General features: G+C 36.8%; 1 pseudogene; it reads left to right on the top strand.

Moving 5' to 3' along the window:
• Positions 1–6,552: 6,552 nt before the first annotated feature.
• Positions 6,553–7,048, top strand: LOC101615045 (annotated as a pseudogene).
• The last annotated feature ends 376 nt before the right edge of the window (positions 7,049–7,424 follow it).

The following is a 7,424-nucleotide window of genomic DNA, read 5'->3' as shown; positions in this document are numbered from 1 at the left end:
TTTATTTGGGGCAAAATTCTTTCCTGATATCATCATTTGCACTAAGAAAAGGAGTGCAATCTTCTAAATCTTCCCCCATCCTAGAAAAAAAGAAGTCTTGCACACCTCTCAGAAGGTAGTCATGAAATCAGTATAATCAGTCTGTATTTAGTACATGTTGAAAATTTAAGAACTGATCAGTTTTTCTTCTTTAATAACAAGGACATTTTAGACAAAAATAATTTCATTTATGAGCAAAGAACATTGTTCATAATTTTCATATATCAAAGGTGGCTATTGCTTATCTAGGATAATACTGTCCATGATTCATTATATATTGACAAACTGACATATGTATTGATAATTTTATATATTATGTCTGTTCTGTTTGACTAAACACTAAAATCTACTGTGGACACATTGCAGGTATTTGAATGGGAGCAGAAGTCATAAAATCTATATACTTAAATATGTTTACTTTTAAAATTGATTTCTAATTAATTTTTAATAATCATCACTAAAAATTGTAATCTACTTGTAATTAACCCATAAAAATCACAGCACTAAAAGATGCTTAAAAAATAAGTATTTGGGGTGGAGAGATGACTCAGCAGTTAAGGTGATTGTCTGCAAAGCCTAAGGACCCAGATCCAATTCCCCAGCACCCACAGAAGGCAGAAGCACAAGGTGGCACATGAATCTGGAGTTCCTTTGCAGTGTCTGGATACCCTGGAGTGCACATTTCCTATGTGCCTGTGGTAGTCAGGTTCACATTGTTGGTCGAAATTTCCTGACCAAGAGCAGCTTGTGGGAAAAAAAAAAAGAGGTTTATTTTGGCTTATGGGCTCGAGGGGAAGCTCCACGATGGCAGGGGAAAATGATGGCATGAGCAGAGGGTGACATTACCCCCTGGCCAACATAAGGTGGACAATAGCAACAGGCCAAACACTGGCTATAACACCTATAAGCCCACCCCTAACAATACACTCCGTCCAAGAGGTGTTAATTCCCAAATGTCCATCAGCTGGGAACCTAGCATTCAGAACACCTAAGTTTATGGGGGACACCTGAATCAAACCACCACATTGCCTTTCTCTCTCTATTCTTCTCTCTCTTTCAACTAACTGTACTAAATATTTGTTTAAAGATGCACTAAAGTTTGTCTCTGAGTAACTTTAATGTTTATTCATTGCTGCCAAATGAAATTGTACACATTTGGACTATGGATGAGAAATAACCACAAAACATTACATTTTTTTTCAAAATTTTATTTCATCAATGTGTACTTCGGTGTCATAAAGTCTAATATTATAGGAATTGTTTTCATACATACTTTGTCACAGGCTGAAGAGATGACTTAGCATTTAAGGTGCTTGCCTGCAAAGCAAAAGGACCCAGGTTCTACTCCCCAGGACCCACATAAGGCAGATGCACAAGGTGGTACATGCATCTGGAGTTTGTTTGCAGAGGCTGGAGGGCCTAGTGTGCTAATTCTTTCTCTATCTGCTTATTTCTCTCTCTCAAATAAATAAATATAATAAACGTATTTTAAAAATACTTAATTACTGGGCTGGAGAGATGGCCTAGTGGTTAATCGCTTGCCCGTGAAGCCTAAGGACGCCGGTTCGAGGCTTGATTCCCCAGGACCCATGTTAGCCACATGCACAAGGGGGCACACACATCTGGAGTTCGTTTGCAGTGGCTGGAGGCCCTCGCGTGCCCATTCTCTCTCTCTCTGCCTCTTTCTGTCTGTCACTATCAAATAAATACATAAAAATAAGCAAAAAAATTAAAAAAGATACTTAATTACAAATGCCAGTGCTTGATAAATACTTTATTTAATGGACATAATCACTGGTATTCAAGAATATCTGGAGTGCTTATTCACAAATTTTGCAATCATTATAATTTTCAAAATTAGAATGCAGGTATGTAGAATGAAATTAAAATGCTTTTCACATCACCTGTTGAAAAATTACACTTCTTGTTGGTTCTAAGAACATGATCTTAGATCTAATAACATCTTATAATCTTTGAATTCTTTATTTATAATAGCTCTGACAGAATCAAATTTTAAAATACTATTCAGTAGTACGTAATTGTTTAATATTTAATATTTTTGGATAATTTAACAATAATGGAGGCAAGAGATAGACTATGTTTGACTGTGTACCTAAAGTTAGATGTAGAAATACAGAAATAAAAAGTACAACAAGAGGAATCAAATGTAAACAAGGATGCAGTAAGTTGAGAATGGTATTAATAATAAGCTCCTTAGTTTAAAGTAAGGCTGTTTCCATACTTTCCTAAAAATGTAGGCTTAGATACATTATTACAAAGGTTTGCCAATCTATAAAGGAGAAGAACTTTTCTTCTAACTTGGTACCAACATGGTACTTATTTTATATTTACATTTAGACAGCACTCTAGGATAGGCAAAATGTACCTTGGCAAGAGACTCTCTTACTCTTTAACTATTAGGTTCTATTTAGATTTTTAGTAAACACTAGGTAAAAGGGAGGTCCAGCAAGAAAGCATTTTATTTTTTTTCTTTTTGGTTTTTCGAGGTAGGGTCTCACTCTAGCCCAGACTCACCTGGAGTTCACTATGGAGTTTCAGGGTGGCCTTAAACTCATGGCGATCCTCCTACCTCTGCCTCCTGAGTGCTGGGATTAAGGGTGTTTGCTACCATGCCCGGCAAGAAAGCATTTTTATCCCAGAAATTAAGGTAAACTGTAATATTTTGGTATGGCATTAATTTATTATTTTTAATACATGTTCAACTTTCATGCTATTTTTGAGTTGCTAAGGAATAAAAACAGCAACCACTTATATGCTAAAATGAACCTTATCACTGGGTTATAATGCCAGACTTCCCCAATATTATTTATGTATTAATTTATTAGACAGAGAGAAAAAGAGAGAGAGAGAGAGAGTGAGAATGGGCATGCCAGGGCCTCCCGCCACTGCAAACAAACTGCAGATACATGTGCCACCAAGTGCATCTGGCTTACATGGGACCTGGAGAATCAAACCTGGGTCCCTAGGCTTCACAGGAAGCGCATTAACCACTAAACCATCCATCCAGTCCCACAATATTATTTTTATGATTTTATATACGTACTTATTAATAATGTCAATTCATCGTGTATATGGTCAGGCTTAACTCCATTCTAGTTTACCTTGTATCTTTATATTTTTAAATACAATTTCACTGAAATTATTTTATACTCACCTTTGCCAGCAACATTTGATTTTATTGGCTATTAAATATTTATAAAATATTTAACCATTTAAATACCACTGTGAACATAAACATCCCTTGTATTGCATTAGCACAATGAAATACTTGAGGGAATTAATAAAGGCAAATGGTTTATTAAAGACACATTTGTATTGTTCAAGAAAAAATTGGGATGTGCTTGTTGGTTTGGGCCTCTAGTGAAAAGGACCAAAACCCATAGATCTCCCTGAGCAGAGGATGGGCATATGGTCTTATAATATTCTTCATGTGAATAATTCCAGAAACCTAAGGACGTCTCATTTGGCACGACTACTATGGAATGTCCATTTTCCATTCTACTACTACAACTCAGGGAGTAAGCACATGCATAAAGATATGCACACTTCCCACAAAATATTGTACTAATATACTCATAATTTCAGAATGACAATACTAAATTTTATATTACAAGATGTGAAAGGAGTATATATCATTTCTCTAACTTTCTGATTAGGAGGAATTTTCCCACCTCTGTGTGCCTTAGTGGGTGGGCCTGACCTGCCTCCAGAGACCTGTAGCAGTGCTGGATACACTATAACCAATCAGGTCTCTCACCGTCACTCAAGTTGACCAATCATATTCTCAGGATGGGCAGGCGTCCCCCTTTCAACAAAGATTCAATTCTCACAGAAAAGAGTTTTTTACAGCTCTGGAAGCGGCTCTCTTCTGTGCGGAGGTCACTTTCTACCCCCTTTCACCATTTTACTCTACCCTTTCCTGCCTCTTACTTCCTTAATAGGCAGAAAACATGGACCCGATATCCTTAGACTGTATCATATTGAACACATCAAAACATAAAATTAACAAGGAATCCATTCTTTGTATATTTGTATGTAATACAGAATACTTACATTCTGTAAAATAGGAGATATACAGATCAGTAGCTGTTATTTTTTTAGACCTAAAAGTCTTATATTAAACCTAAATATTTCAGTCATCTGTTATTTATTTTTAGTTTTAATTTTTTTATCTCTTTTTAAAAATTTTTCATGTTCCAGATGCTGAATTTAAATAGGCAAGCCAAGTGCTTGGGTAGAAGTGGGACAATTAAATATCGATGAATGTGTTTGTGTACACGGTGCATATATGTGTATATTATATGCATTTTTCATCTTTGCACATACTTAATGAACTATGGAATTTCTCTCTAACATTTTTGTTGTTGTTGTTGTTTTGTTTTTGTTTTTTGGTTTTTCAAGGTAGGGTCTCACTCTGGTCTAGGCTGACCTGGAATTAACTATGTAGTCTCAGGGTGGCCTAGAACTCTCAATGATCCTCCCACCTCTGCCCCCAAGTGCTGGGTTTAAAGGCATGCGCCACCACGCCTGGCCTCTCTAACATTTAAAAAGAGGACAGAATCATGAGCATAGGGTGTTTATTTCTAGTCTTCATTTATTAAAGCATATTACTTTGATTTTTCCCACTAATAAATTGAAGTGTTTATATTTCATAAGTCTTGTATTCTATTTCTAGAGTTTTGGCTCAGCAAGAGTTTATCTGAACACATAGAATATAAAAACACAAAATATGGTTGCATTATCAGATAAATTAAGTTCATATATATTTGGTATGGCAATAATACTTTCCCTTCTTTCTTATTACCAAAGCTTGAATTTTTTGCCAAGTGTCTATAATACACACAATAATAATGGTTTATGTACTTCAGCATAGTCAAGATTCCTGGAAGGTACCAGTTTGATGGAAGCAATGTGTGGAGGTCTGCTAAGAAGTGGTTTAGCTTTCTTTAGAAGCCCTTTTGGTCTTAAAAATGTAAGACCATACAATATTTATCCTCCTCTACAAATGACTATGTTTTGATCTATCATCTTGCAAACATAATGAAAAATAGGCTGAAGCTCAAACCAGCACATTGAGTGCAAAATAGTAAGAATGTTTGGAAACACTCTTTATTATATCCAAATACTAACAAAAAGTACTTTTTGTGACTAAATACCTGAAAAGAGGCACATGAAGGAAGAAAAGGTTTATTTTAAATTACAGTGCCAAGGGCTGCTTTCCATGATGTCAGGAAAAACATGGAAACTGGTAAGAGTGGACAGATGGTCACATTGCACTCATAGTCAGGAAAGGGAGAAATCAGTAGAAGAGTTTGGGCTAAAATACATCACAGTGCACCCCCAGTGAATCACTTCCTCCAGCAAGGATTCACCTCATAAAGGTTCCCTAATCTTCCAAAACAGCTCAACCTATTGAGGGCCAACTCTCTTACAGATGAGTTTATGAGGGCCATCTCAATTTAAACCACAGTATCTTACAATTTTGGTTAATGTCAATGTTAATTCTTTTTCTTTGCATTTTCTGCTACATGCAGATAAAATTCTGTTGTTGAAATATCTCTTCTATATACTAGTGAATTTCTTGGTGCAAATGTACAGGTAGCATACAGAGCCACATATGTTCTGTTTTTAAAGATTCATTCTCTGTATGTCACTATATTCTAATGATTAAGTGAACATGACCCAAAATGCCATCATGAGAAATAACTTTTGAAAATGAGAAAAATAGAGACCAATATGCCTTTAATTCCAGTGATCTGTGAAACTGAATTCACTGTGAGTTCAAAGCCAGCCTGGGCTACAGAGTAAGTTCTAGGTAAAAATGGACTAGACTAAGACCCTGCCTCAAAAAAAAAAAAATAAAATAAATAAAAATAAAATAAAATAAAAAAGAAACTTTAAAAAAAGTTATAAAATATTTCATTGGTTGTACACTGATTTTGAATAAAAATAATTTGGGCCCAAAGCAACCAATTTTTTTTTAATGTTTTGTTCATATTTATTTATTTATTTGAGAGCAACAGAGAGAGAGAAAGAGGCAGATAGAGACATAGAGAGAGAATGGGAACGCCAGGGCCTCCAGCCACTGCAAACGAATTCTAGACGCGTGCGCCCCCTTGTGCATCTGGCTAACGTGGGTCCTGGGGAATCAAGCCTCGAACCGGGGTCCTTAGGCTTCACAGGCAAGTGCTTAACCGCTAAGCCATCTCTCCAGCCCCGAAGCAACCAATTTTGAACCTGCAGCCGCCAGACTCAGCGACTAGATCTCCGTGGCCGTGCTCCCCAAGCCTGTAAGTGGAGAGGCGGGGTGTTTATTCTTCCTTGCTCGCAGTGTTCTGCCTTTACGCTGTCTTAATTCGCGGCATACTTCTGCTGACCATGCGAACTGGGTGGAACGTCAGCATGAAATACGGAACACAAACTTGTTTTCGAACTTTGCTCCATAAGGCTTTGAAAAATTAAAAGTACTTCCTGAAACCGTAAGGAATAAAAATGGCTGTAACATTGCATACAGATGTGGAGATATCAAAACAGAAATCTTCTGAGAGGACACCCAAAACACGTGAGAATTTCTTGGCTCTTTGTGCCATTAATTCCTACACTAGCTGTATATTTCATAGGTATATCAAGGGATTCATGGTTCAAACAGGAGGTTAACAGGCACTGGAAGAGGAGATAACAGTATCTGGGTCAAGAAGTTTGAGGATGAAGACAGTGAATATTTGAAGCATAAGGTTCGAGGTGTTGTATCTATGGGTAATAATGGCTCAAATACAAATGGATCTCAGTTCTTTATCACCTATGGCAAGCAGCCACATTTGGACACGAAATCCACAGTATTTGGAAAGGTAATAGATGGTCTGGAGACTTTGAATAGAAGAAGTTACCAGTAAATAAGAAGACATATCGACCTCTGAATGATGTGCACATCAAGGAAATAACTATTCATGCCAACCCATTTGCTCAGTACTGTAATAGACCAGGATAGATACTTGGCAAACTCTTTACTAGAACATGCATGTTATGGGTACCCCAGGTTTTCTTTTTTGAGGTAGGGTCTCACTTTAGCATTATGAGTGTATTTATTTAATGTTAACATAACATAGTGCCTTATTGCCTGTAAATATTCTTGTGTTGTTTAAATGTTTTTATTGATTTGTGGGCAGAGAAAGTGAATATGGGCACACCAGGGCCTCTTGCTGCTGCAAATTCCAAATGCATGCACCACTTCATGCATCTGGCTTTACCTGTATACTGGAAAATTGAACCTTGGCCAGTAGGCTTTGTAAGCAAGTGCCTTTAACCACTGAGCCATTCCCCCAGCCCCATTTACTATGTTCTGTTTATTTTCTGAGGAATGATGC

The sequence above is a fragment of the Jaculus jaculus genome, chromosome 5, assembly GCF_020740685.1.
Source record: "Jaculus jaculus isolate mJacJac1 chromosome 5, mJacJac1.mat.Y.cur, whole genome shotgun sequence".
NCBI lineage: Eukaryota > Metazoa > Chordata > Mammalia > Rodentia > Dipodidae > Jaculus > Jaculus jaculus.
Note: the sequence above shows the minus strand (reverse complement) of the source record. Positions and strands in the feature narration are given on the sequence as shown.